General features: G+C 33.4%; 1 long non-coding RNA gene across 1 annotated transcript; it reads left to right on the top strand.

Moving 5' to 3' along the window:
* Positions 1-2702: 2702 nt before the first annotated feature.
* LOC126767400 (uncharacterized) lies at positions 2703-3323 on the top strand. The gene is made up of 2 exons (XR_007669087.1): positions 2703-3010; positions 3170-3323. It is a non-coding gene; the product is annotated as an uncharacterized LOC126767400 (long non-coding RNA).
* Positions 3324-6193: the final 2870 nt, after the last annotated feature.

Below are 6193 nucleotides of genomic sequence, written 5' to 3'. Positions count from 1 at the left end.
CAGTTTTCCCAACGGGATTTGGCGATACATCTTCTCAATATCGCTATTGAAGACATATTTAAAATAAACGCCATCGCAGAATTAAGATGGTCAAGATCTGCCCTGAAGAAGGATGTCATTCAGCGAAGTGCCGTTGAAGTCGCTTGCGATGCATTGAACACCACACGCACCTTTGTCGTGCTCTCTTCCTTCTTTACGGCGTGGTGAGCAGGTAATAGTTGTTACTAGAGTCAGCCGTTTGATTGGTATGTATCTTTTACCATATGACCCAGCTCAACATATTCATTTAACACTCTGTTGTATTCCTTTTGCAGGTTTCATCTCTTGACAGCCGAGCTTCTTTGCGATAAACTGGGGGGTACGCAATCTTTAAGAACTACCTAGACTAATGTTGACCGGATAGTCTTTCCTGAATGGTAGCAGTATTACTTCCCCGTCTTCATTTCGCTTCGTTGTCTTTGTATAGAGCTCTTCACAATACCTGTCCTCCTTAAGTAAGTCGAGCAGTATGTCAACTTGGGTTTCGACTAGTATACGCTCGTTTGCGTACATGTCAGTTAAACCCTTCCATGCCATTGCAAAGCCATCATTTGTAAGAGGGCATTACGACACAATAACCTTCGCTTCCCCTTGAGTCTTTTTGTTGAGATGGTATAATTTCTCAACAGGTGACAGGCGCTTGCTTTTGATGTATACGGCCGTGAACATATCCCGGAATGTTGGCCATGAAAGGTAGTCCCCTTTGAAAACATCCGTATCGCAAGGCGGAAGAGATTGGTTATTGTCTACCTCAGCAGATTTTTCTGTGTCTTTGGGGATTGAGAGGATCTCAGACATATCCTTCATTGCCCCCATGCAATGTATGTAGCATTGACCACCTAGTTTGATTTTTTTTTAATAAGGGCATAGTCTTTTGAGGACATGTCACCTGGTGGCAGCTTTCGCTTTGCACCACATCTCTCTCAACTCATCTTGTTGCATCACAAGAGCGTTTTTCGAGATGTCCTTTGATGCGGCACTGAATTCAGACTCGTATTCGACAACGTAGTCCACTAGGCGCATGAAAGCTTCCATGGTTTTGGTATAAGTGACAAGAAGAATTGAAAATTCAAATTTAAATTTAAAGGAATATAGTAATACTCAAGACTGAGCAGACTTTGGCCTAAAGAATATGGGAATCCTTTGAAAATAATTCCCCACTATTGTAAATTTTATTTGCAGCACACCACTGCCAACCAAACAAGAAAATAGAAAAAAGAAAATTTTTGACTGTTTTAGCCGATATCGATATATCTGGCTGGTCAATAATATTTGATTTATTGAATATAAGTCAGCAAACGAAAAATTTTTAACTATAGTAGCCGATATCGCAATATATCTCGTCAATAATACTTGATTTATTGGATATATATATTTTTTTTATTTCTTTAAAAGTTACTTCACCGCTTGAGTACAATTTTACAAGGGATGAAGATTTACTGGCCAGCTTTAAAGCTATAACGCCATCGCCAATTCAATATTATATAGTATTGTGTGAATCGATTTTATAGACTTAATTGTATGTCATTTAAGAAATTAATGAAAGTTATGCATGCCGCGGAGTTGCCATTTCGATAACATTCGACTATGGATGCGTTGTTGATGGTAGAGGATATCTGGATCTTATATTTGTGAATTTGTTACAATGGAAGAGTATGTGATTTGTGTCTGCTGTTGTGTTACATTTCGCAGATAGAGTTATTAAAAATATTCATTTTTGGCCAAAAGTGGCTTTACAAAATGTGTGGTTTGTTAGTATTCTGTTTATTTTGTTTAATTTTCATAGGTTCTATTCTATTTTTGTTGTTATGGAACCATGGCTTATTGATTAAATTTGGAAATATGCTACCATAATCTTTTCCTTTGAATAAATTTTACTTTTGTATTCTTGTTCCCATTCGTTTTTATTTTGTTAAATAGTTCTTTTGTTGCATCTTTGATTGACACGGTATTCTTAGTAGTTCTCCATCTTGTGTGGCATTTTTGGCTGCATTGTCTGCTTTTTCATTTAATTGGATATTGCTATGTGAGGGTATATGATGAATTTCTATTGCTTGGATTGAAGACATATTTATAGATTCTATTATTTCTTGGGCAATAAAATTGTTGTTTTCGGAATCTTTTAATACTATGATACTGCTTAAGCTGTCCGTCAAAATGGCTATTTTTGTAAATTGTTGGTCAATTGAAAATTCTATAGCTTTTTGTATTGCTAATAGTTCTGCTGTCATGGAAGCAGTCTTTTTGTTACAGTAGAAAGATTTAGAAGTATTTGACTTTTCATGGATGAAAGCTGCGCTTGTTTTATTGTCTTTAATAGACCCATCTGTGAATAATATTTCGTATTGCTTTGCTTCTAATTGTTCAATTTTTCCTCTGTATATATTATTTATTATTGATTGGTTTGCTTCTTTTTTATTGTTTACTACGCCTTCAAAGAAATTATCGTTTATTCGTAATTTATTAGTATTGAATGCTTGGTTTTTATGTACTGATGCTATGTTGAAAAAATTATTTTGTATTTTTCATATACTTTGAAATAGCTAGATTGCTTAACAAGATTATTGGCTAGCAATATTTTCTTTTGTTGGTAGGTTGTACGCAATACATTAATTATTTCTTTGGCTGTTGCCAACTCTCTAGCCCTATATTTAGGTGGCACCTCTGCGGCCATATGATAAATTACATGTGTCGGAGTAGATCTAATTAATCCCAAACATCTTCTGAGGTTAGAATTGCAGCAAGTTGACAATTTCTGTAAGGCGGATTTCGAAATATTGGAAAAAGATGATGCGGCGTATTCCATTTTAGCGCGTGCAAAGGCTTTGTAGAGTTGCAAAGCTTTAGTTGGTGTTATTCCAAATTTGCAGCCACTCAGAATGTTGAGAAATCGACATGTGTTGTTTGTTTTGTCCACTATTTGTTTAATATGTTGTGTGCACGCATTGTTGACGCTTACATATCTACCAAGGTATTTAATGTTTCGAACTTGGTCAAGTTGAATATTATTTATATGAATATCTATTTGTGTGTTGCGTTGGTTGAAATATATACTTTTGGTTTTGTTAAGGTTTATTTTTAGGTTGATTTTGTTGCATTCAGTGATGAATTCTTTTATTTTTTCTTTCAGAATAACTTGAGTTTGGTCCCGTTTCTTATGATAACATACAAGAAAAAAATCATCGGCAAACTGGAAAAGTTTACAATTTTCATTTATTATTGAGTGTAATTGTGCAGTGTATAGATTAAAAAGTGTTGGGCTTAAGCCACTGCCTTGTGTTAAACCATTGTTAGTGATAACTTTTTGATGGTCTAGTTTGAGATATCTTCGTTTTAAAAATGAAATAATCCACTCTGTTACTTTAGCCTTAATTTGAGTCGTAGATAGTATATCTTTTAAGATGTCCACATCCACAGAATCATATGCTTTTTCCACGTCGATACATGTAGCCATTACTTGGTATTTTTGTTTTCTAAGTAAAGCAATTGTGTTGATCAGATCATTAATACATTGTGCAGTAAAGTGATGTTTCGAAACCATAAGATCTTGCGGGTAATAAATTATTGTGATTTATTTTGTTTTCTACATGTATTTTTAAGATGCCTTCCATACTTTTTGCTAGTACTGAGAGTAAACATATTGGTCTATAATTGTAAATGTTTGTTGTGTCATATCCTTTTTTGGGAATTGGGATGATTTTAATCTCCCTCCAGTGTTCTGGTATTTTTCCTCTTAACCAAATGTTTTTTAATAGGTTAAATAGTTTTACTTTTTCTTCATAGGATAAATGAAATATCATATTGTATGAGGTGTTGTCTGGTCCTTTGGCTGATTTCATATTTCTAGTATGTAAAAATTGTAAAAAGTTGTCTTTATTCATTTCTTCTATTGATTCTTCTCTGTTGTTGTTGATATAATTGATTGTGGATTTTTGTGTAGTTGTCCTAGCAATGAATTGTAAATATTTTATTTTGTCTTGATTATTCCAGGAGATTGTTAATTTGTTTTCACATTGATATTTCTTTTAAATTTTTAATTTTAGCCCACATTTCTTTTACTGTTGTTTGTTATTGATAATTCATCAATAGTTTTTTGAAAATTAATCTTTTTCTGTTCTAAAATATGGACTGAGAGATTTTTTTCAGCTCTTGACAGTAATTCGCAATTAGCCAGTGTTTGGATTGATTGTATTTCTTTCTTGCTGCGTTTTCTTAGTCTAAATAATCTTTGTGATTCATTTGTCCACCAATGTTTTGGGATATATTTGTTATTGTTGCTGATATTTATTGTGTTTTTTTGTAATGTTTGTTCGATTGAGTTGTTGAATTCATCTAAACTGTCGCCTACTTTGAACTTGACATATCACTTAACAAACGGTTCAATTGTCGAAGATTTTCTTTATTGTTATTGGTCTATGAATAAGTTATTATTAGTTAATTTATCTATTATTTTCCATGTGTTATTGATATTGTTATTGATGAAAGTTACGTCTAAAGTTGATCTAGAATTATTGGAGTCAAAAGTGGGAGAACCATCATTAAGGCAGATAAAATTGTTGTCAGTAGCAATGTTCTCTAAAATGTTTCCTTTGGTATTAAAGGATATCATATCCCATGTTGTTGCTCTGGCATTTAGGTCACCGCCAATAAGAGAGTCATATTGTTTAATTGTCTTGTGTATAAAAATAATTTTTCTATTTCTATTTTGAAGGTATTTGTTGCTATGTTTGGTGGACAATATACACTTATAATGTTAATATTTCTTTTGAGATTTAGTGTCGTTATACCAATATGTTCAATTTCACTTGGTATTTTAAATGTTGTGAATTTTATGTTTTTTTTAAATATATATTCCAACACCACCAAAACCATCTTGTCTGTTGGAATATGCGTAATTATAATTGTTTAGACTTGTATCGTTGTTATTGGTTAACCATGTTTCAGCTAATATAGCTATATCTATTTTATTGTTGTGAAGACAGATTTCTAATAATTCCTTGTTTCCTTGTTTTTTCAAACTTTGTATATTAAATTGTAAAACTCTAATTTGTGATGTCATTTGAACTATTGCTTATTAAGATAGTATCGAATATATTAGTTAATTTGTTGAGTGCAGTACGAATATTGTTGAATAATTCAATTGTGCCTGGATTTAATCTTTGGTGAATATTGGTAGTTAGGGGTTTTGTTATGGCTGCACTTAACTCATTTACTGTGTTTTGTGTTTCTTGTAATTTTCGTGTTTCAATAATGATTTCGTTGCTTTTGATTGGTTTTGATTGCTTCTCTCCATTCCTGCATCGTATTTCTTGCGTTTGCCTGTTCTCTGCGTCTATTGCTATTTGTGTTGTTAGTATTGCTTTTAATTACTTTACTGAAAGGTAAAGATTTTATGGATGTATGCTGTGGAATCGATTATTTTGATGCGTATTTTTAGTGACTTTACTATGTAATTCGGGAAATTGTTGTCATAGTTGTCCAAAGTTCAAAGCGGTTACCTAAAATGCCTGCAACTTTTCTGTGGGCTTCTCTGTAAGAGCTTCCTTCTCGGGTCATCGTTCTTTTAATTATGTATGCTTTTATCCTAGCAGGACATTCTTTTGCTGTTGGTGCATGTTCAGTTACAGTTAACATAATAACTTTTTGCATGCTTCTTCTTCTGCGTGTACTTGGAAACATTTTTGCATCTCGATCTAGTTTCCTTACAGTGCTGTGCAAAGTGGTTGAACCGGTAGCACTTGTAGCACTGTGCTAACGCTATGAATGGACTTACTTGGATTTTTAGTGTAGGCATAGGTAATGTATTCCGGTATCGTTTGCCCTTTGAAAAAAACTTTTACTCTTTTGGTTGGAATTTTGGCATCGTTTCGTTTTTGGACCTGTTTTCCACTCTTATCAACTTAAGTATTGGCACACTAGAGTGTATGTCTTTCATGAGCTCCTCCATTGTGATTTCTTGGGGGATATCAAAAATGATGCCCACTTTGGCTATGCAGTGTTGCAGAATTTTTTTGGCTCGTATCCTTTATCTCAAAAGTTGATTGTTGCATACATCGTTTGCAACTCTTGCTATCTTGCATAGAACCTTTACTCTTCCATATCAACTTTATTCACTTCTTTGATATCGTCGTGTCCATATTTTGGCACAATTCCG

Source organism: Bactrocera neohumeralis, unplaced genomic scaffold (assembly GCF_024586455.1).
Source record: "Bactrocera neohumeralis isolate Rockhampton unplaced genomic scaffold, APGP_CSIRO_Bneo_wtdbg2-racon-allhic-juicebox.fasta_v2 ctg5970, whole genome shotgun sequence".
Lineage (NCBI taxonomy): Eukaryota > Metazoa > Arthropoda > Insecta > Diptera > Tephritidae > Bactrocera > Bactrocera neohumeralis.
This window is presented reverse-complemented; position numbering and strand designations above follow the sequence as displayed.